Source organism: Nomascus leucogenys, chromosome 3 (assembly GCF_006542625.1).
Source record: "Nomascus leucogenys isolate Asia chromosome 3, Asia_NLE_v1, whole genome shotgun sequence".
NCBI classification, from domain to species: Eukaryota; Metazoa; Chordata; class Mammalia; order Primates; family Hylobatidae; genus Nomascus; species Nomascus leucogenys.
Window position 1 is genome coordinate 87737707 of NC_044383.1, and position 25398 is coordinate 87763104.

Sequence of the window (25398 nt, forward strand, 5' to 3'; positions counted from 1 at the left end):
TATCTTCTTAAATCACAGTGAAATAAAACTAAAAATGACAAGGGGAACTTTGGAAACTGTACAAATACAGGGAAATTAAATGTCATGCTCTTGAATGACCAATGAGTCAATGAAGAAATCAAGAAGGAAGTTTAAAACATTTTTTAAATAAATGAAAATTGAAACACAACATGCCAAAACCTTTGGGATACAACAAAAGCAGTAAAAAGGAGGAAGTTTGCAACAATAAACACCAACATTTAAAAACTAGAAAAATTCAAATAAGCGACCTAGTGATGCACCTCAAGGAATTAGAAAAGTAGGAACCCCAAATTAGAAAAAGAAAAGAAAGAATAAAGATGAGAGCAGAACTAAATGAAATAGAGACAAAAAAGTACAAAAGATCAGTGAAACAAAAGTGTTTTTTCAAAAAGATAAACAAAATTGACGAACCATTAGCTAGACTAAAAAAAAAGGAAGACACAACTAAATGAAAAGATAAATAAAAAAGTTCTTCCAACTGATACCAAAGAAATACTAAGAATTAGCAGAGACTACTTTCAACAACTACCTGTCAACAAATTGGAAAACCTACAGGAAATGGATTAATTTCTGGACACGTACAACCTACTAGGATGGAGCTAGAATGAAATGGAAAACATGAAGAGGACAATAATGAGTAATAAGATATAATCAGTAATAAAAAGTTTCTAATGAAGAAAAGCTCAAGACTGGATGGCTTTACTGCTGAATTCTACCAAACTATCAAAAACTAACACCAATGCTTGTCAATTTTTTTTATTTTATTTTGACAGAGTCTTTCTCTGTCACCCAGGCTGGAATGCAATGGCACAATCTTGGCTCACTGTAACCTCTGCCTTCTGGGGTCAGGCGATTCTTCTGCCTCAGCCTCTCAAGTAGCTGGGATTACAGGCACACACCACCACACCTGGCTAATTTTTGTATTTTTAGTAGAGATGGGGTTTCACCATGTTGGTCAGGCTGGTCTCAAACTCCTGACCTCGTGATCCACCCTCTTTGGCCTCCCAAAGTGCTGGGATTACAGGTGTGAGCCACGGAGCCTGGCCATCAAACTATTTTTAAAAACTGAAGAACTATATATTCTTCCTAACTGTTCTATGAGTATTGCCCTGATACCAAAACCAGACATGGACACAACAATAAAAAAACTACTGGCTAATATCCATGATGAATAAAAATGCAAAAATCCTCAATAAAATATTAGCCAGCTGAATTCCAGAACACATCAATAAGATAATATACCATGATCAAGTTGGATTTATCCCATAGATAGAAGTATGGTTGAACATATGAAAAATCAATAAATCTGATACATCACATCAACAGAATGAATGATATAAACCATATAATCATCTCAATAGATGCAGAAAAAGCATTTGATAAAATTTAACATCTTTTTATAACAAAAGCTCTCAATAAATTAGATATGGAAAGAACATACCTCAATACAATAAAGACCTTATATTAACTAATATTATGCTAAATGGTCAAAAACTGAAAGCTCTTTTTCTAAAAATCAAAGAACAGGACAAGACAAAGATGCCTACTTTTATCACTGTTGTTCAACATAGTATTGGAAGTTCTAGCCAGAAAAATTAGACAAAAGAATGAAATAAAAGGCATTCAAACAGGAAAAGAGAAAGTCAAATTTTTTTTTCTTTGCAGACAAAATGATTTTATATATAGAGAAACCTAATAACTCCATCAAAACCTAATAGAACTAAGAAACAAATTTAGTAATTTCAGGGTACAGAATCAACATACAAAATCAGTAATGTTTCCATACACCAATAATAAAATAACTAAAAAAGAAATTAATAAAGTAATCCCATTTATAATAGCTATAAAAATAAAATTTCCAGGAATAAATTTATCCAAGGAAGTAAAAGATCTCTACAGTGAAAACTATAAAAGGGTGATGAAAGAAATTGAAGAGTACATGAAAAATATAGACATTCCATTCTCATGGATTGGAAGAATCAATATTGTTAAAATGACCGTAATAACAAAAGCAATATAAAAATTCAGTGCAATCCAAATTGAAATACTAATTAAATTATTCACAGAAATAAAACAAAATTCTTAAATTTGTGTGAAACCACAAAAGAATTAAAATAACCAAAGCAATACTGAGCAAATAGAACAAACTGGAGGCATCACATTGCCTGACTTCAAGATATAATACAAATCTATAGTAACCAAAACAGCATGGTACTGGTATAAAAATGAACACATAGACCAATGGAACAGAATAGAGTACGCTGCAATAAATTCACATATTTACAGCCAACTGATTTTCAACAAAGGAACTGAAGGGGAAAGGACAGCCTCTTCAATAAATGGTGCTGGAAAAACTACATATTCAGAATGTTTTATTGAGAATGCTGTCTCTTACCAAATACAAAAATCAATGCAAAATGAATTAAAGACTTCAATTTAAGGTCTAAAAATATGAACTACTCAATGAAAACATAAAGAAAATATTTCAGGGCATTAGTGCATGGAAAGATTTTATGGGTAGGATTTCAAAAGCACGAGCAAGTAAAGCAGAAATAGGGCATTCAAATAGGAAAAGAGAAAGTAAAAAATTTCTGCAGAGCCGTAAAAACAACTAACAGAGTGAAGAGACAACATATAAAATGGGAGAAAATATTTGCAGACTATTCATTTTTCAAAGGACTAATATCCAGAATATATAAAACAGTCAACAGCAAAAATAATAATCTGATTTTAAAATGAGTAAAGCATCTGAATAGACATTTCTCAAGAGACATACAAATGGCTAACATGTATATAAAAAATGCCCAACATCTTTGAGAAGTGTCTGTTCATGTCCTTTGCCCACTTTTTGATGGGGTTGTTTGTTTTTTTCTTGTAAATTTGTTTGAGTTCATTGTAGATTCTGGATATTAGCCCTTTGTCAGATGAGTAGGTTGCAAAAATTTTTTCCCATTCTGTAGGTTGCCTGTTCACTCTGATGGTAGTTTCTTTTGCTGTGCAGAAGCTCTTTAGTTTAATTAGATCCCATGACATTTATGCAGCCAAAAAACACATGAAGAAATGCTCATCATCACTGGCCATCAGAGAAATGCAAATCAAAACCACAGTGAGATACCATCTCACACCAATTAGAATGGCCATCATTAAAAAATCAGGAAACAACAGGTGCTGGAGAGGATGTGGAGAAATAGGAACACTTTTACACTGTTGGTAGGACTGTAAACTAGTTCAACCATTGTGGAAGTCAGTGTGGCGATTCCTCAGGGATCTAGAACTAGAAATACCATTTGACCCAGCCATCCCATTACTGGGTATATACCCAAAGGATTATAAATCATGCTGCTATAAAGACACATGCACACATATGTTTATTGCGGCACTATTCACAATAGCAAAGAGTTGGAACCAACCCAAATGTCCAGCAACGATAGACTGGATTAAGAAAATGTGGCACATATACACCATGGAATACTATGCAGCCATAAAAAATGATGAGTTCGTGTCCTTTGTAGGGACATGGATGAAACTGGAAAACATCATTCTCAGTAAACTATCGCAAGGACAAAAAACCAAACACCGCATGTTCTCACTCATAGGTGGGAATTGAACAATGAGAACTCATGGACACAGGAGGGGGAACATCACACTCTGGGGACTGTTGTGGGGTTGGGGGAGGGGGGAGGGACAACATTAGGAGATATACCTAATGCTAAATGTCGAGTTAATGGGTGCAGGAAATCAACATGGCACATGGATACATATGTAACAAACCTGCACATTGTGCACATGTACCCTAAAACCTAAAGTATAATTAAAAAAAAAATGCCCAACATCACTAATCGTCAGAGAAATGCAAATCAAACCGCAATGAAATATTATCTCACTCCAGTTAGAATGACTGTTATCAAAAAGACAAATGATAATATTTTTTATTTTCTGGTGATGTTCTTCAAAACACTGAATATAGAACTGCCGTATGATCCAGCAATCCCACTAGTAGGTATTTATCCAAAAGAAAGAAAATCAGTACATTGAAAAAATATCTTCATCCCCCCATGTTTATTGCAGCACTATTCACAATAGTCAAGATAGATAATCCATCTAAGTGTCCATCAACAGATGAATGGATAAAGAAATGTGGTATCTATACACATGGAATACTATTCAGCCACAAAACAGAATGAAATCTTATCATTTATGACAATATGGATGATCCTGTAGAAGATTATGCTAGGTAAAATAAGTCAAGCACAGAAGCTAAATAAGTTGATTTCATAAAAGTGGAGTGTAGAATAACGGTTACTAGAAGTTGGGAATGGTAGTGAGGAGGACAGGGTGGGGAGAGGTCGGTCAGTGGATACAAAATTACAGCTAGATAGGAGGAATAAGTTCTAGAGCTTTATAGCACTATAGGGTGACTGTAGTTCACAATAATTTATTATATATTTTAAAGTTACTATTACATTCAAGTGGAATTGGAATGTTCCTAACAAAAAGAAATGGTAAATATTTGGGTCAATTTATGTGTATGTGTCTATATATGTGCATATGAGTGTGTGTGTGTGTGTGTGTATCATTTTTTACTAGAGAGGGAGTCTAAAAGTCACTTTTAGTCAAAGTCCAAAAGCAATTAATGAATTATAGGAAGTAATAGTTAAGTAGATAAATCATACTTTGAAATATTGTTTTCAATTTTCTCTACAAATATTTTAATATTAGATGTGCAATTTATTGATTAATATTTGGGAGAATTTAAATAAATATAATTTCTTTGTTATACACTAATTCTCCTGCCTTCTGACTACTCCAATCCCCTGCAGAACTAAGTAAAAACACTGACCCTGCTCATTATCGAGTCATCTGCTTCAGGGCTTGAGATTTACTAAACTGCTGTAATGTGTTACAACATACAGCCTTGCTTTAAAGGAGGTTTCATCAACTTTTAGTAGGCTTACTGTTCATGTTTGGCTAATCCCATGAGAGTTGAAAGATCTCAGAATTTTTACTCTCCATGCAGAAATAAAAGGTCGAAAAGACCTGTTTGGTGGCCTGGTCCTGTGCCAAAAAAAGATTACCTTCTCAGTAGCTTTGTGTGTAATTTTCTGTTTGATTTTTGAAATTTTAAATTACTGAACTTGAACCACTTGCTTTAGAAGACCATTTCAGAGAACAAATAACTGCTTGGGCTTATCCTAGTTATATATTTAAATTATGATAGAAAGTGTCCTAAGTACTAAAGGTTAGATAAATCCTGATAAACGGCAGCAGTTCAGATTATGTTTGCGAAGAACATGTTACTGATTGGCTTACTGTTAAAATTTCCATTTCAAAAATAGTGAACATTTTTTTCTCTATGTGAAAGGAATACACATGTATTTACAACAAAATAAAGGCTTCTTAACTTGATAAAATTGGGCTTGAGAGTCTCCCTTCAGCTGCCCGTAATTGGTGGCAAAATTTATACTTGAGCACAAAGCAGACCATGATAATGTTGATTTTGTTGTAGTAAAGAAAATAGAAGAAGCCTAATTTTAAAATCTACGTTGGATGCAATATCCTCTGTATGGACAACTAAACTTTGATCTTTTCCTCTTGGAATTGGTTTGGTATGGAAAGCAAAAATTGTAGAGCCACTTTAGTTTGTATTTTATTTATTGCTATTGATCACTATCTTCTTTTATTGGCTACCACTTTTCTGACATCTCCTGCTTCTAATAATTTCTAGTTACATGAACAAAATGGTATGTTGCAGGTCTGTGAGCAAAACTTGAAAGTTCTTATCTTTCTGTAAGTGTGAATCTCAATGTGTCACTTGTCCTTGTGCTTTATAAGCTTTATATTATTGCCTTTTCTTTGTCTTGTTTTCTCCTTGACTTTCAGCAGTCTAGCTTCTGGTTCATTAAAATCATGTCCTTATTACCAATTTTAAGTGTATGATCTCATTACTTATCCTTTCAGATTGCATTATTTCCTCCTTGAAATCACACTTCAGATTCCAGCAGTATAGTCACCCTATTCCCCATTCTTAATCTTTGTAAGTCTCAATTATCATTATTTTCTAAGAGTTTGTTTTCTTAAGACTGGTGCCAATTGCTCTATATTTTCCTATTTTTAATTGAGAAAATTTGTCAGGAGATAGCATGTAATTATAAAGGCTACATCTTAGAGATAGATTACTATGTCCAGCTCCACACAGAAATATTTCAGTGAGATCAGTTTACATCTAAACTTGCCTAGAAAGGTGTCTTTTTTCCTTGTTAGTGCTTGTATTGACATTGTGGATGCTTGCCTCTGTGGCAATCATTTTTTGTGCTCATATAGCTGAACAACCTTCTTTTGAATGAAATGTTCTTTGCTCAGTTATATCTGTAACATTAATTTGGTTATGATCAATTTTTGCTGGCCAAAGAATATGCCTTTATATCTACTGTGTTTACTTTCTTGGTTTAATTATTTGAAGAAAATTCTAACCATCCTTGTTTTTCTTATGTGCTTCTAGGACTTTGGTAATCATCCATTTGATTACATATAAACATACTTTTAAATTCATGTCATGCTATATCAAGACTAAAGATAATATGACAAAACAATATATGTGCTTCCAATTTCTCTCCTAGCTACTTCTAAGCACTTGGCAAAATGTCCTTTCCTATTTCATTTTGACATCTTTTTTTTTTCCAGCTGCATGGGTATTCTCTGTACATTGGAGAAACCAGTCAATATACTTTAGGAAAACTATAGGTTGAAATCAAAGTCTGAAGTCACATCATTTGTAGTGAATTATGAAATATATTTTTAGAAACAAGACATAGCAGACACTGTGCTAGAAGAGATGAGCATGTTATCATATTTGTCTCTAGTCACTCAAAGTATCATGAGAGTGGCAGATATAGAAATGAGTTATTTTAATACAGAGGAATGTATTGGAGGTGGATAGATTGGGTCCATTGCTGTGTCTGGGGGGTTAAGGGCTTTCAAAAAGTAGTATTTGAGTTTTGCGAAGAGTGAATAGGATTCTCCTGATGAGCCAGAGGAGCACACTGCTAATTGTATTTAGGGAAGCTGACTTTGGCTGTGGATTGCAAAGCAAGAGGTGAGTGGGGATAAGTTTGGAAAGATAAGCTATTTGTGATCCCAAAGGACCTTCACTGTCCTGATTGGGAATCTTAACTTCTTCCGGTAGGTAAATGAAAGCCATGAAGCCTTTTAAGCAAAGGAGCAATATAACTTATTGTTACATATGTGTTTGGCTTTGGGAATAGTTATCTGGACACTAAAGAAGGTAGCCTGAAGAAGAGTCAATCTGGTAGCAGGAAGGCCAGTTATAAGAGTGTTGGGTGGATTAGGTCAGTGATGAGTGTTTAAGTTATAACTGTTGTGAAGAAAAGGCATCGGATTTAAGGTATATTTCTAGAGAAAACTGTATGAGACTCAGTGACAAATTTGCTATAAATAAAAAGAAAGGTGGAATAATTATGAATTCCATAACTTAGGAAACTAGTAAGTGGAGATGTCTTTAACAAGATAGAAGAAAACTGTGAGGTGGACACAGTGAAAGTATATCTCTTCCTTTTGCTAACAGGGAAACAGTAGACAAGTCAGATTTAATCACTGTTTTTCAGTATGACCACATTGTGCCATTCAGGAGGCAATTGCAAATGTAGGGTTAGAACTTAGGAGAAAGATAAAAGCTGGAGACATAGATTTGAGAGAGATCATAGCCCACTGAAGCTGACTTCAACCAGAGAAAGAGAGCCTGTGGATAAAGAGAAGAGGTTCAGGAACAGTAAGAATACTGTTCTTGGTATGACAAAAGGGGTTTTGTTTGGGAATGAATTGAGAGATTTAAAGACATTCCATGGATATTAGGGAACATTTATGAAACCAGACATTTTAGGAATTTCTGGACATGTCCTGCTGTATGGTTGAGACCAATCAGTAAAGGGAACTCCACCCCCATCCCCTGTCACTTCTTGACCTTGGTCTTGCATTCCTCAGTCAAGCAGTGTAGTTATTTTATTTGTGAAAATTGTCATGAGAGTTATTAATCCATCATACCCTCTGGCCCCTGACACTCATTTACTTTTACTATTTCTAAATTTTGCCACTTAGTTTTTGAATTTTAAGCCTTGTGTTTCTTAATTTCTTTAGTCTAATAATAAACTTTCTTTTCCATCAACTTCTAACTCCTCTGCTCTTTCTCTTTTGACACCACTTTGAAAATGATCCTCACCCTTTATAGTTTTCACATGTCCATCTGTTGCTCTTTGCAGCAGATTCCTTTCCTGGCTTCAGAGTACTCTTTCAACATCCTTCTGTATATCTTTATATATCCTTTGTCCTTTCCCTTGACTCCATCTGAACAGCCATTCTCTGTTTGTTTGCTTCATCTGCTAAAGTCTTGCCTAAACTTTATCCCACTATCCCCTTTTGTTAGAATAATTTACTGGTCTTTCTCAACTGCCTTTTAATTTAAACACCCTTTTTAAAAAGTTATTCCTTAATTTGTCTCATAGCACACCTTCATTTACCCAAGGTACTGCTTCTGAGAAAGGAACTATCACATTTGAACATTTGACCAGCATAGGGTGTACACTTCTTGAAGAAAAGGATTTTTTAAAATATTTATATGTCCTTCTTATATTTTGGATTTTTAAAATCGTTTAATCTATAATGAATAGAATTTTAATTGAGAAAGATTTAAAACTGATGTTTCTATAATTCTATAAGTTCTGGTACTCCACCATAAATGTATGCATATGCATTTTTCTTATGGAGATGATTTATAATTTTAGCTAATTCGTAAGGGTGTCCAAGATGACAATAAGCATGCCTATGTAAGGATTTAAAGATCAAGATCTTACTTTCAACTTACACAAGGAATAAATGTGGTTAGATTTTTATATGAACTTGAAATAATCCATGTATAATTAATATCATTACTTTTCTTCCTTAACCTGTCTGGTTTGTGTTAATATTGCATTTTATTAATTTACTTATCATATTCAATGAGACCCAGTGCTTATAGACTATCTTTTTATAATGTTAGCTGTTTTGTAAAGATTTTGAATGTAGCTCTACTTAAAGTTGTTCTTTGGGAAACCTTTTTTAATTTTTTCCAAAGAACAAAATCTGAAACAGGGAAACAGGAGGTTCTGGCAGTGTAGAAGTAAAGCATGTAATTTTCTAGCCATTCAGCTGCTACCTATCCTGCCACCAGAGATTCAGTCTAATTATACTCACTGATCTGAGCTAGCCATAGAGAGAGACATGATGTATGTGAAAGGGGAGGTCCTTTGAAGAGTTAAAGCAATCTTTCTTTAAAAGCTAGCTCTGTCTTTGCCTTGATGCATGCTTTAACTGCTCCTTCCTGCCCACGATGCAAACCCAGATTCCATAAAAGTAGGTGACAGAGTGGAAGCTGAAGGTACTAACATTAATCAAAAGGAAGTCTAATTTTTCTATCCTTCAGTTCCACCAAGTGACAGGGTGATTTTTACTTTTCTCTTCAAGAATTCTAATATGCTGGGTGACTTTTAGGCTTCGCCTTTTTTCGAAGTATCCCAGGGTCATACCGACAAATGATCATATAATCTGGAAGATGCCAGGATTTGAATCATATGTGCACATCTGGTTAAATTTTTTTCCAGTGTAGGGACACTGGACCCAGTGTCCACCTGACTCAGGTGGTATGGGGCTAGTGTGCTTTTTATTGACCCTATGAAATTAGGTAGTGATTCTGTACTTCTGAATAAGTGTCAAAGGCTCCCATGGTAATCAACTTTTCCGACATTTAGATACTAAATGTTCATTTTTGTGGATTTTACCTGTTTTCTCACTCCTTATTTTAGTTTGTATAAATACAATATTGAGAAAGTGATGTTACATGTATTTAGATAAAATGAGTGTTTTTTGGGTAATTGGTTATGATTTTGGGGCAGTTACAATAGCTTAGTTGAAGTTCCTTTTTAGAATAGAAATAAATTTGAATTGTAGAAATGCTTCTTGTGCTCCAGGCCTTGAGTAGTCCCTCTGCAAGTGAAGCCATAACATAGCTAAGTTCATATCTTAATTGTATGTGCAAGTGTCTTTTAGCACAAATGATGGTGTCATTGCTTTATAAAACAATGCTTTTTTTCATTATTCTTTGAATTAAGTTTGAAAACTTTCTTCTTATTAGAAATTGTTTGATTTACTTGCTGAATGCAGAAAATCTTCCTGTAACCTCCAAATTTAGGGCCCAGATTGTTTGAATCTAGAGACTTGAGTCAACACTCACCATTGCTCCCTGCTTTTTGCCTCTTTTCATTATGCCAACTTGAGCAAATCATCTCTCTTCCTTCAAAGTATTTCTGACCTCCCCACCACATACTATTTCCTACATTACTTTTATTATATAAATATACTCTTTAGACTTTTCCTAAACCAAAAGGAGTTATGGTAGGCAGTGTTAGAGGTGTATTAATTCCCCAATGCTGTGTAACAAATGACCACAAACAGTGGCTTTGAAACAACATGCATTTATTGGCTCGCAGTTCTGTTGGTCAGAAGTTCTACACAGCATGGCTACTTTTTAGGTCAGCTTCTCTCAGACTTGAAGTCCAGATATCAGCTAAAATGAATTCATATCTACAGACTTTGCTGAGAAAAGGGCGGGAGGAAGCTCACTTTTATTGGTATTCAATTCCTTGAGGTTGTAGGCCTGAGGTCCCTATTTCCTTGCTTGCTGTCAGCTAAGGGATATTCAGAACTCCTAGAGGTTCCCACATTCCTTGCCATGCAGCCTCTTCCTTCTTTAAGGATCAAGGGTGCCTTGGAATCACCTTGGCTTCTCTGCCACTGACATCTAGATTAATATTTAAAGGGCTCTGTGATTAGGTTAGATTCCCCCAGATAATCTCCCTATGTTAAACTCAAATGATTGTGGTCCTTAATTATATCTGAAAAAAATCCCTTCACAGCAGTACTTATATTAGAGTTTGAGTGTGTAAGTGGGAGAAGGTATGTGTAAACCAGAAGCTGTCAGAATTCTGCCTATCACAGATGACTTGCCCATTAGCCACTCCTAATCCATTTCTTCCATGCCATACCAAGTATAGAAATTGAAAGCTGCATATCCTGTTTTCCAGCCTCCCTTCCAGGTAGGGTGACTGGTTGACCCAGTTTTGACCAATAAGGTATTAAGAAGAAACTGACTAGGAGTCAACTGAGAAACCTGTTTTCCTGATAAAATGAACAGATACCCCTGGAGATTTTCTTCCTGCCTTCTTACTTTATGAAATTTGGGTTTGATACTGGAGCTGCACTGGTCATCTGGTGACCATGAAGTGATACACATGTATACAATGCAATCTTGGTAACAGCTGTACACATTTCTCATGGGGCAATTGGTGATGTTCTTGTTTGATGAAACAATGCTGTGGGAAAAAAGCTAGGAAGAGAGCCCTCACTATAATCTGACCATGCTTCACCCTGATCTTGGACTTCCAGTCTCCAAAACTATAGGAAAATAAATTTCTATTGCTTATGCTACCCAGCCTATGGTATTTTGTTATGGAAGCATGACCTCATTAAGACACTTTATTAAAAATGGGATATGTAGCATAACAGCACTGAAATATTGATGTTAAAATAGAATTCTGCAATGAGAAATTTTCCTTGCAGATGCTAGAATCTTGATTGAAATATTCTGATAGTATCCCCTCACCCCAGACATACTAACATTTAGAAATGTATTGTAACTTTGGATTCATAAACATAAGAAAAGATGGAGAGTTATTAAAGCCATATTAGAGAACTAGAACGATACACACTGAGTATGCAACATATTATATAAAATGCATTAAAGTTCTCACACACGCTTCCAGTTCAGCTTTAAGAGGTACAGTAAAATTCCTCTGTGTGTGCTGAGGAGAACAGTCACAATTATGATTTAAACCGGGTTTCCCATATCTTGTTCAAGCTCAGCTGCTCATCTGTGGTTTGTGATACTGTGTCCGGAATTGGTGGGTTCTTGGTCTCACTGACTTCAAGAATGAAGCCGCGGACCCTCGCAGTGAGTGTTACAGCTCTTAAGGTGGCGCGTCTGGAGTTGTTCGTTCCTTCCGATGTTCGGATGTGTTCAGAGTTTCTTCCTTCTGGTGGGTTCGTGGTCTCGCTGGCTCAGGAGTGAAGCTGCACACCTTCGCGGTGAGTGTTACAACTCTTAAGGCGGCATGTCTGGAGTTGTTCGTTCCTCCCGGTGGGCTCGTGGTCTCGCTGGCTTCAGGAGTGAAGCTGCAGACCTTTGCGGTGAATGTTACAGCTCATAAAAGCAGTATGGACCCAAAGAGTGAGCAGTAGCAAGATTTATTGCAAAGAGCGAAAGAACAAAGCTTCCACAGTGTGAAAGGGGACCTGAGCGGGTTGCCACTGCCGGCTGGGGGAGCCTGCTTTTATTCTCTTATCTGGCCCCACCCATGTCCTGCTGACTGGTAGAGCCGAATGGTCTGTTTTGACAGGGCGCTGATTGGTGCGTTTACAATCCCTGAGCTAGACGTAAAGGTTCTCCACGTCCCCATCAGATCAGTTAGATACAGAGTATCGACACAAAGGTTCTCCAAGGTCCCACCAGAGCAGCTAGATACAGAGTGTCCATTGGTGCATTCACAGACCCTGAGCTAGACACAGGGTGCTGATTGGTGTATTTATAATCCCTGAGCTAGACATAAAGGTTCTCCACAACTCCACCAGACTCAGGAGCCCAGCTGGCTTCACCCAGTGGATCCCGCACCGGGGCTGCAGGTGGAGCTGCCTACCAGTCCTGTGCCGTGCGCTCGCACTCCTCAGCCTTTGGGTGGTCGATGGGACTGGGCGCCATGGAGCAGGGGGTGGCGCTCGTCAGGGAGGCTAGGGCCGCCCGGGAGCCCATGGAGGGGGTGGGAGGCTCAGGCATGGCGGGCTGCAGGTCCCGAGCCCTGCCCCGTGGGAAGGCAGCTAAGGCCCGGTGAGAAATCGAGCGCAGTGGACTGGCACTGCTGGGGGACCCAGTACACCCTCTGCAGCCGCTGGCCTGGGTGCTAAGCCCCTCATTGCCCGGGGCCGGCAGGGCCGGCCAGCTGGCTGCTCTGAGTGAGGGGCCCGCCAAGCCCACGCCCACCCGGGACACCAGCCGGCCCGCAAGCGCTGCGCGCAGCACCGGTTCCCGCTCGCGCCTCTCCCTCCACACTCCCTGCAAGCTGAGGGAGCCGGCTCCGCCTTGGCCAGCCCAGAAACGAGCTCCCACAGTGCAGCGGTGGGCTGAAGGGCTCCTCAAGTGCCACCAAAGTGGGAGCCCAGGCAGAGGAGGCGCGGAGAGCGAGCGAGGGCTGTGAGGACTGCCGGCATGCTGTCACCTCTCAATACCATGATTGTATTATACCTGTAAACCCAGGATGGTCACTTTTTTTTGTTGTTGTCGTTGTTGTTTGTTTTTTTGTTTTTTTTTTTTTGTCGCCCAGGCTGGAGTGCAGTGGCACGATCTCGGCTCACTGCAAGCTCTGCCTCCCAGGTTCACGCCATTCTCCTGCCTCAGCCTCCGGAGTAGCTGGGACTACAGGTGCCCGCCACCACGCCTGGCTAATTTTTTGTATTTTTTAGTAGAGCTAGGGTTTCACCGTGTTAGCCAGGATGGTCTTGATCTCCTGACCTCGTGATCCGCCCGTCTCGGCCTCCCAAAGTGCTACTTGTTTGTTTCAAACGCTGTTTTGTTTCTCTATTAAAAAAAAAAAAAAGACACCTGGGGAGATGGTCAAGATGGCCGACTAGAAGCAGCTAGTGTATGTGGCTCTCATGGAGAGAAATGGAAGGGGTGAGTAAATACAGAATCTTCAATTGAAATACTCACATTGGGACTAATCAAGAAAAAACTCGACCTACGGACAACAGAGAAAAGCAAGCCAGGACAACGGCCCACCCAGGGAACAACACAGAGCCAAGGGAACTTCCCCTGCACAGGGAAGTGGTGAGTGAATGTACGACCCCTCCCCCCACACTTCTCCCATAGATCTTTGCAACTCTCAGGTCAGGAGATCCCCTCATGAACCCACTCCACCAGGGCCTTCAGTCTGACACAAAGAGCTACATGGAGTCTCGCCAGAGCAGCGGCTCAGGCAGGCACAGAGGCCCAGGAGATACTTGGGCTTTCCAGGCTTCTCAGCAAAAGCAGCTGCAACTCTGGCTACATGGGAAGTTAGACACCCCATACACACCCCTGGAAAGGAGGCTGAATCCAGGGGCCAAGCAGCCACAGTCTGTAGGCCCCACTTATGTGGCACCTCCCAGGATAAGTCCCACTGGCCTGGGATTCCAGCCAGTCACCAGCAGCAGTGTTACACCTCCCTGAAACAAAGCTCCCATGGGGAGAAGTGGACTGCCATCTTTGCTGTTTGGGTGACTTAGCCATTCCAGCCTTTAGACCTTGTGAAGTCCGCGCTGACCAAGGGCAAAAGCAGTACCCAGCACATGACAGCTGTGCTATGAAAACATGGCCAGACTACTTCTTTAAATGGGTTCCTGATCCCATTCCTTTTCACTAGGTGGGACCTCCCAACTGGGGTTTCTTGCCACCCCTGCCAGTGTTCTTTGGCTGACAGAGATTTGAAAACTCCCCAAGACAGAGCTCCCAGAGGGAGGGGCAGGTCACCATCTTTGCTGTGTGGGTGACTTAGCAGTTCCAGGCTTTGGGCTTTGGAGAGTCCAAGCTGATTGGAGGCAGAGGTGGTCCCCTAAAACAGCCATAGCTGTCCTGAGAAAATGTGGCCAGACTGCTTTTTAAAGTGGGTCCCCGATCCTATCCCTCCTCACTGAGCAGGACCTCCCAACCGGGGTCTCCAGCCACCCCCACCAGTATTCTCTAGCTGACGAAGTTTTCAAACCTCCCTGAGACCGAGCTCCCAGAGGGAGGGGCGAGCCACTATCTTTGCTGGTTGGGTGACTTAGCGGTTCCAGCCTTTGGGCTTTGGAAAGTCTAAGCCAACCAGGGGCATAAGTTGTACCCTAGCACAGCCCTACAAAAACATGGCCAGACTACTTTTTAAAGTAGTTTCCAGATCCAGTTGCTCATCACCAGGCAGAGCCTCCTAATTGGGGCCTCCAGCACTGAGGCCTTCAGTCGCCCCTAGAAGTTCTGTCCAGGGAGTTGCCAAGTTGCTACTGGCTCAATAGCTCTGTCAGGGTCTCTCTGCCACTGCTTCTGCTGTGGAACCGTCCTTGGTACCCTCAGGCTAAGAAAGAAGCAAAGACCCCTAGTACCTTATCCACACCTCCAACAAGCTGAAGTTGACCCAAGAAGAGGAGGCCAGTGAATCGTCCACAATTCCCACTCTCTGCCACTGCTCATCCCCAGACAGGGAACACCTGGCTTGGGCCCACAGCACAGACCCTCGACCTTGGGCTGATTGTACTGAGTAATTGCTGACCTCCATCTCTCTGGGATGGCACCCCCAGGAGACAAGCAAAATGGTGAAGCAGCAAGCCAGCTGGTGTGGAGCCCAGTGGGTTTGGTGCAGGAGCATCTGTAGCAGAGCACGACCAGGGACAGCCATCCCTCTAGGCTTTAGCTCTTATGAAAGCAAGTAGAGCCTAGAGGGATGGCTACATCTGCTACAGATGTTGCAGCAGAGCAGCCGGCCTTCCTGGCCATGCTCTGCTATAGGGGAATTGTTGGACCTGATCTCTGCAGGGTGGTCCTGCACATCAGACAGGGCTGGTTCGACCTGAGCACTCCTTGGTCTGCTGGCCCCTACTAGGGCCCCAGCCTGGCCGTGCCCACTTAAAAAGCAGTGTCAGCTGCTCTGGATATCCACACTATAGCTTGGTCCCATAAGTCTTCCTCATTAGAAAGCACTGTTACCTGAACCTCTGCAACTTCACCTTACATGGGAATAAATGAAGTGAGCCCTTCAGAGAAAATGGAAGCAAGCTTCCCCAATAAGAATGGTTGCATTTGGCCAGGCGCGGTGGCTCACGCCTGTAATCCCAGCACTTTGGGAAGCCGAGGTGGGCAGATCACCTGAGGTTGGGAGTTTGAGGCCAGCCTGACCAACATGGAAAAACCCCTGTCCCTACTAAAAATACAAAAATTAGCCAGGGGTGGTGGTAGGTGCCTGTAATCCCAGCTACTCAGGAGGCTGAGGCAGGAGAATTGGTTGAACCCAGGAGGCGGAGGTTGCAGAGAGCAGAGAATGCACCACTGCACTCCAGCCTGGGTGACGGTGCGAGACTCTGTCTCAAAAAAAAAAAAAAATACAAAATTAGCTGGGCATGGTGGCGCATGCCTGTAATCCCAGCTACTTGGGAGGCTGAGTCAGGAGAATTGCTTGAACCCGGGAGGTGGAGGTTGCAGTGAGCCGAGGTCTTGCCATTGCACTCCAGCCTGGGCAACAAGAGCGAAATTCCATCTCAAAAAAAAAAAAAAAAAAAAAAAAGAAAGAATGATTGCATCCATGTTCAGTATATAATTCCACATATTAAAAGCTACACTTCCACATAGTCTGGCCTCATTGTCTCCTCAGAACTATAGTTTGTCTTTGTCTTCAAGAGGAGTTCAGGGGGTATAAATGAGGATAGAAGAAAAACTTGAACTTACACTTCTACAATGCTTTTCAAATCTTTAACTGCATAACCCTTTATTTTAATAAAACCTTACCTGAGATCTGAATTATGTAAATCTAATAAATACGGGAATTCTGTGATTAAATTAAGGAACAGGGAGCAGCCTAGACACTGGAGCACTGTTGAAAACAACTAACCTAAAGGTGAGAAGAGGTGACCAACAACACTTGGTCCAGGCCCGTACTCCCAAAATGTAGGCAGAAAATGGGCTTTTAAAAGGGAGGGAAGACTGGGACTATGGTTTGGCAGGTCCATGACTCTATCTTTTGTCTTGTTCACTTTGGTAGATTTGGCATGTACCAAACATGGGGAAAGGCTAAGTCTTACTAAGGTGGTAGGTAAATCTTTTCCCCTCTGCATAGAATTACTCGGTTCAAGAGCTTCTGTGGTATCCAGACAGCACTTCTTTCCTGCTTCAGTCATTGGCAAAGGAAAAAGATGTGTGAGGTACTCCAAGTATGCTCCTACTTATCTCTAGACTATACCCTCCTGCATACAATAAGGAGAACCAAACTTAAGGCATTCTTTTAGAATCAGAATTTCGAAATGTCTTACTGTGGGTTTTTTAAGACCACAAAACTTTTCTAGTGCCTAGGGCCAGAGGATGGAGAGACCAATGTTATCTGCTCAATTCATTTCCAGGTTTCTTTTACAACCTCTGAGGATCCGTTGATTTTCTTGCTACCAGTTCTGTTTCTGTACATGAGTAATTGGGGGCAGAGACTGACCCCGCTGTTGTATAAAAGTAATTGACGGCAGTAAATTCAGCCCTTTGTGTTGCTCAGGTATAGAAAGTCCTTTATTTCACACCACATCATAAATTATCCACCCACAGCCAGGTTCTGAAATTGTCTTTCCTAACTCCAGTTAAAGTTCATGGAGTTTGATGTGTGGATTTACTATAGAATTAATTTCAGAGCCATGACCTTAGACCTTCTTACTCGTGGGTATTTTGTGTATGGCATTTCCTATTAAGATCAAATCTGATTAGAACATAGTTATTTACTCCTTCAGAGGTGGTGGTTGCAGCAGCAGTTCTCAAATGCATGTCTCAATTACTACTGTGTCCCCTCTCCACAAAGCCCTATTGATATGGGCTGTTTTTGCTATGCTCCTTTAATTATTATTTATTTAACTTTGATTTTCATGCCACTTTATATTTAACCAGCCATATGCAAACATGTAAGTGAAAGGAGCCACATGAAAATATGCCAGAGATGAATGGAAAAACCCCACATTTAGAGCTGTGAATTGGAAGAAAGAATATATAGAGCTAGTATTTACTTAAATTTCTATCAGAGTGATTGACTTATTTCTAAACTAGTCTGTAAACATTGAGCCGGATCTCAAATTGAATTGCCTGGCAAACAATAGATTTTTATTGCACAAATTAAGAAATGCTGACAATATACAGAACACCGCATTGGAGGGTGAACACTTAAAGCAATACTATATCCCATAGTCCCTTCTTCCCAGGCCAGGATTCATAATTCCCAGGAACATAGGCTAGTTTTGACCACCCCAGCTCAGTTTTTTCATATTGACTTTACCACTGCAGGCATTGACTATAAGTCTAATTGCTATCTCTGGTTAGAAAATTTGTGTGCCAGTCATTCTTTTGCTTGTCATTATGTTTTTGTGGACACAGTGAAAAGAAGAAACTGTTTGGGCTCCAGATCTATAACCACAAACGTATTTGTCTCATTTAGACTCTAGTAGTGTGAATGTTTGTGTATATGCCAAGCATGGGAGCCAAAGCAGAAAATTAGATGCCGAGGTTACCTGAGAGACATTTCTTACTATTTGAATACTCTTAATAAAAGAGTTATGAGAAAGCAAAATAGATTAGAACAGGAAAGACCATAATGCCATTTATTATTACTAATTGTGATGGGAATATTAAAATTTTCAAAACAGAAGCTACACATTGATCACTAAATCGGAATTTCCAATTTATATATTAATAACCTCATCTTATGTACAAAAGAGATTATAAATTTAGTTACAATGTGCTATGGATGCCAGGAAAGCAGTAGTCAGCGACAGAGAATAGAGGATGAATACTGGGTGAGAAAAGCATAATATTACCAAGAAGTACCAAAATAAACAAAGAGTAAAGGAAATGTACATGTTCCAAGGACTTAGAGACCTATGGAAAAGATCTGTGAAACCATGACAGGTCATCAAGGTCATAATGACCCAGAAGGGAAAGGGAAAGTTGAAATCAAGATTATTACAGATTTCAAATCCTCTGTGACATGAGCAAAATTTTGGGTGAAAATGAAGTGAAACAAAACTATGAGGTAGTTACATTCATACTTTAGTGGCATAACTTCCAGAAAGCAAATGACCAAACAGGGCTGCATTGTGTATCCCAGTAGACATCACAGCATTGGGCTTATGCTTTAAATAAAACATTCTGGACTTTCTCTGCTGCCCTGTACTTACCAAAAGTCCTTCAACTTGTAGTCCCTGAGACTATCCATTTCTTTACCTGTAAAACAGAAATAAAACTGGTACCCTGTCTCATAGGGTTATTTGAGAATTAAAAAAGTTAATGCATGTAAAGTTCATTACACAGTGCCTGGCCCATGCATATGTTCTATAAAAGTGGGATAATATTATTAGCAATTATTATTGTAATTAGTCTCACACCAAACTTTGAGATCAATCCTACAACAAGGCTCTGTCACTCGCATCAAATTCAGCAGTCTTACTGCCGGTTCTGCTTGTATTCTTTTGTTCATTCATGATTGTATTCATTCAAGATACTTATTGAGTCTGTATCCTTGAGGAACTTCTATTCTAGTAGGGAGTATGATCAACAAATAAGATAACTTCATAGAATGGCAAGTGCTATGAAGAAAAATAAAGGGAGCAAGGGTGGCTGGGGTGAGGAGACTGTGTTGGATTATGTGGTCAGGGAAGGCTTTTTTCAGCAGGTGGTGTTTTAGCAAAGATCTGAATGAAGATGTGGAGCCATCCAGGAAGACATTTTAGAAAAGCATTGTAAGTACAGGAGATGGTGGAGATAAAACAATAGACACAGGAAAGACTTTGGCATTTGAGTTTCAGGGAGTCAGAATTAATACTGGTATATTTGAATTGATACTGATCCAGATGCTTCCAAGATGAGAAGGGGTAGGCAAGGCTGGGAGAGTAGATCATAGAGGCTCTAAAGGCTGCGGTAAGGAGTTTGGATGATCTATATCCAACTCCATTATTAACTTTGTGGCTTGACCACCCCAAAATCAACTCGAACTAGGTACTATCTCTAAACATGCCTTTAACAATATTTTTAGGGAGGTAAAAACTGGAATACCATTGCCTTAATATGGGGCTTTCATTATTTAGTGCATTCAATAACCTACTGTATTAGATGGTAGCAAATTTAGTAGCAGTAATAGTTTCCTGGAATTCCTGTTATCTCCCCTAAGGGGCCAGTGCCTTGGCCTCTTCCCTCCAAATCTTTGAAACCTGGCCTAACTGTGATGTCGAACTATCAGCACCTTTCTCCTGAGCCACAGAAGCTACTGCTGCTCTGTTGGTTCACCGGGCACACAGGTCATCTGGAGATTTTACTCAAGCTGCAGACATAGGCCTGAGTTAACTCCTGATGCCAGAAGGATTTCTATTATTAACAAGATAATTGCCCTCAGTTTCAGACATTCCCCTCACCTCCCCAAAATGAGTTTAACTTACATATTCTGATCCTAAGGATGGAGATCCAATAAATCATCTTAAAGGAGCATTTATCTACTCTAATAAAGAAATAGAATGATGAAAAAGTATTATTTATAGACCAGAATAGCTCAAGTGTGAGTTTAAATTGGAGTTAGCTATTGCATTTAGTTTGTACTCAGGGGCCTTGTATTGCATTCTTTAGAGGTCCTGTTGACTGAGATGCAGGACACAGTCTCAGGCCCTCCTAAGATCCAGTAGTACCCTTAGACTCACCACTTAACTCTGAGAAGACTGTAAGCCAAGAATATCATTCCTTTTCATTCAACACACATTTACTTGGTGAGTGCTATGCACCAGATGCTGTATTAGATGTTTCTGTTACAGCAGTTAACAATATAACCATAGACCTGGTTGTCCCTCTACTGAAATAGAAGGAAATTTTCAAAAATCAGGAATCTGAAAATGCTGTGAGAGCATAGAGTAGCATGTTCAACATTGACAGTTTTGTTTATGCTGGGATTTGTACAAAGAGTAAGATTCAGCCAGGTAAAAGGTATTATATTGGGAGGGACCAGAAATTAATAAAAGTTTATATAATTCTATGTTGCAATAAGATGTTGATTGATGACTAAATAAATCTTTCTGTATATTATTTGAGTAATTATGTTTTTTTCCATTTTGATAAGGATGTTTCTCTTTACTAAGTAAATTTTATCTTTACTAAGTAGATTTATCTTTAGATAAAGATACTTATCTTTACTAAGTAGATTTATCTTTAGATAAAGATACTTATCTTTACTTAAGGATAAGTAAAGAAAAAACAATCTATGAAGTGACTGAAAGTCAACTTCGTTGTCTCCTGTAAAGTTAACCTCAATATCTTGAAGGTGCTTATGGTAGATTGTGTAATTGGCCCCAATTGTTCACCACTTCCTGTACCTATGGCTTTTGTCATGTGACATTGCTATCCTTTCTACTACAGGTGGAGTGAACTCCCCACCTTCAATTTGTATGCAACCATGTGACTTGCTTTGGCCAATGGAATGTTAGCAGATATGATGCAAAGAAAGGCTTGAAATGGACTAACTTGGTTGGGCTTCCCCTCTTGCAGTTTTGCTCTCACCATGAGAATAGCTTGCCCTGGGTAGATGCTGTTTGTTTACACTGGACCCCAGAATGAACACACATGGCGCTGACCTGAATCCAACCCACAGTGAGGATAAGCCTAAACACAACAAAAACTTGAAACACAGCTGGCCAGCTTGACCTAGAGTAGATGGGTAAACCACCTCTCCCTACCCTAGCTGAACCACAGATGCCTGAGTTGCCATTTTAAGCCAGTAAATTTGGGGCCATTTGTTACATAATATCATGTGGTAATAGCTAACAGATGTGAACACAACAACTAAAAAGTTGGCACTAATAATAGCCCTAAGGTTTAGTGTTAGGATTTCCGCCTTATTATTTTGTTTATCAAGAACTGTATTTTCTGGTTTATGTCTTGGTTTCCCAATACTTGTGACTGAATCCATTCATCCTCAGTGACAATAAGCTCTTTGCCTTTGCCTTTTAAACCTTCACATTTTTTGATTACTTTTTGCCTGGTCAGCAGCGTGGTAAATAAGTGACCTAGGTCATTGACTGAATCCTGTGATCTAATGCTATCCTCATGACCTCTCTCTGACTTCTCCTCCTTGTGGATTTGGACCTACCTTCAACTTCCATCTCTGTTTATTTTTAGGGGAAATGGGTTGAGAGCTCTCACTGAAGTTAGGTATTGGAGGTTTTGCTAGGAACTGGAAATACATAAGTCACTAAGACAGATCTTGACTCAAAGTATTGTGACCTAGTTGTTATATGCTGAATTGTTTCCTCCAACATTCATATACTGAAGTCCCAACTGCCAGTACCCAGAATGTGACTATATTTGGAGATAGAGTCTTTAGATAGGTAATTAAATTAAAATGAGAATGTTGGGGTGGGACCTAATTCAATATGACCAGTGTCCTTTTAAGTAGAGGAGCTTATGACACAGATATCTTCAGAGAGAAGACCATGTACAGACACAGGGTAAAGGTGGCCATCTACTAGCCAAGAGAGAAGCCTCAGAAGAAACCAACCATGCTGACATCTTGATCTGACACTTTTAGTTTCTATAATTGTGAGAAAATGAATTTCTGTTGTTTAAGCCATATGTTGTTATGGCAGCGCCAGCAAACTAATACACTAGTCAGGTAGATAAAGTTGGACGAGTGCATTTTAAAAATAAGATTTTTGAAGTACTACAAAAGCACAAATAAGAGATCAGATAATGTTAGGGGTTGGGGAAAGAAGAAAAAATCTTCATAGAAGTGGTAACATTGAAGTTTCAATGATGAATAGGATGATATTATGTGGAAAATTAGGAGAAGAATATTTCAGGTAAAGTAAAAAGTGTGTGCAAATATAGGAAGATGTGATAAATCATGGAATATTTAGGTAAATGCAAGTTGTTTGGTAGAGTTGGATATGTTTGTATATGTGTGTTTCCACGTGTGTTAGTGGGTAGGGGTATGAAGAGCAAGCAGGGAGATAGGTGAGGAGTTGAGACCATGAAATCAGGCAGCTTTCAGATTATGAAGCATCTTTTATGCAATGATAATGCATTTAGACTTTATTACATAGGTTAGTTATTCTCAATCAGAGTGAAAGATATCAGACCCCTCTCTGGGTCTTTTACAAACTACATTTGCCCAACTTTGCCCATTTGCTCTTAAAGTTTTAAAATCATTATTACAATGGACAATAATGAAAAATTACTACGATATTAAGATGGATGTCTACAGAGGAAAAATATTAAGACAACTAATAAAACAATTATTGCTGCTGGACACTTGTTGTAATATTAAGATATATGACCATACAAAGCAAAAAATTAAAAACAACTGGAAAAGTGAGAGCCAAGCAGAAGAGTGACATGATCAGAGTTAACTCTGGTAGCCAAAAAAAAAGTGGACTGGGGAGAGGCAAGCCTAAATGCAAAAAGAAGTTAATTGGTTATAGCAATATCCCCATGAAATATAATAAAATCTTGACCTAAAACAATAGAAATGGTGATGACAGAAGGGAAAAATTTGGAAACAAAGTCAACAAGACCTAGTATGTTAGTCTGTTCTCACAATGCTATAAAGATAATTCCTGAGACTGGGTAATTTATAAATAAAAGAGTTTTAATTGACTCAGAGTTCTGTATGGCTGGGGAGGCCTCAAGAAACTTACAATCATGACAGAAGATGAAGGAGAAGTAAGCATCTTCTTCATAAGGCAGGAGAGAGAGAGTGCATGCAGGGGAAGCTGCCACTTTTAAACCATCAGATCTTGTGGGAACTCCCTATCATGAGAACAGCATGGGAGAAACTGCTCCCATGATCCAATCACCTTCCACTATGTCCCTCCCTTGACAAATAGGGATTACAATTTGAGATGAGATTTGGGCAGGACACAGAGCCAAACCATATTACTCCACCCTGGCCCCTCCCAAATCTCATGACCTTTTCACATTTCAAAACCAATTATGCCTTCCCAACAGTCCCCCAAAGCCATAACTAATTCCAGCATTAACCCAAAAGTCCAAGTCCAAAGTCTCATCTGAGACAAGGCAAGTCTCTTTCACCTATGAGCCTGTAAAAACAAAAGCAAGTTAGTTACTTCCAAGATATAATGGGCGTACATACAGGCACTGGGTAAATGTTCCTGTTTCAGATGGGAGAAATTGGCCAAAACAAAGGGGCCACAGGCCCCATGCAAGTTGGGAACCCAGCTGGGCAGTCATTAAATCTTAAAGCTTTAAAATTTCCTTTGACTCCATGTCTCACATCCAGGGCACACTAATGCAAGGGGTGGGCTCCCACGGTCTTGGGTTACTTTGCCTCTGTGGTTCTGCAGGGTACAGTGCCTGCCACTGCTTTCACAGGCTGGCATTGAGTGCCTTCAGCTTTTCCAGGCACATGGTACAACCTGTCAGTGGATGTATCTTTCTGGGGTCTGAAGTATGGTAACTCTCTTCTCACAGCACTACTAGGCAGTGCCCCACTGGGGACTCTGTGTGGGGGCTCCAAACCCACATTTTCCTTCTGTACTGCCCTAGCAGAAGTTCTCCATGTGGGCTCCACCCCTGCAGCAAACTTCTGCCTGGACATCCAGGTGTTCCTGGACATCCTCTAAAATCTAAGCAGAGGTTGCCAAACCTCAATTCTTTTCTTCTGCACAGGCACAGACCCAACACCATGTAGAAGCTGCCAAGGCTTAGTGCTTGCATACTCTGAAGCCACAGCCCAAGCTGTACCTTGCCCCCTTTTAGCCATGGCTGGAGCTGGATTTAGCTGGGACACAGAGCACCATGTCCTGAGGCTGCACAGAGCAGTGGGGTCCTGGGTCTGACCCCTGAAACCATTTTTCCCTCCTAAGCCTCCAGGCCTTTAATGGGAGGGGTTGCCTTGAAGATCTCTGAGATGCCATGAAGACATTTCCCCCTTTGTCTCAGCTATTAACATTCAGCTTCTCATTACTTATGCAAATTTCTGCAGCTGGCTTGAGTTTCTCCCCAGAATATTTTTTTTTTTCTACCACATGGTCAGGCTGCAAATTTTCCAAACTTTTACACTCTGCTTTTTCTTTAAACATATGTTCCAATTTCAAACCATCTCTTTGTGAGCATATATACCTGTACACTTTCAAAAGCCAAGTCACCTTTTGAATGTTTTGCTGCTTAGAAATTTCTTCTACCAGATACCCTAATTCATCGCTCTGAAGTTCAAAGTTTCACAGATCTCTAGGACAGGGGCAAAATGCCACCAGTCTCTTTGCTAAAGCACAGCAAGGGTAACTTTTGCTCCAATTCCCAACAAGTTCCTCATCTTCATCTGAGAGCACCTCAGCCTGAACTTCATCCACATCACTACTCACATTTTGGCCAAAACTATTCAACAAGTCTCCAGGAAGTTTCAAACTTTCCCACATCTTCCTGTCTTTTTCTGAGCCTTCCAAACTGTTTCAACCTCTGCCTGTTTCAAAGTTGCTTCC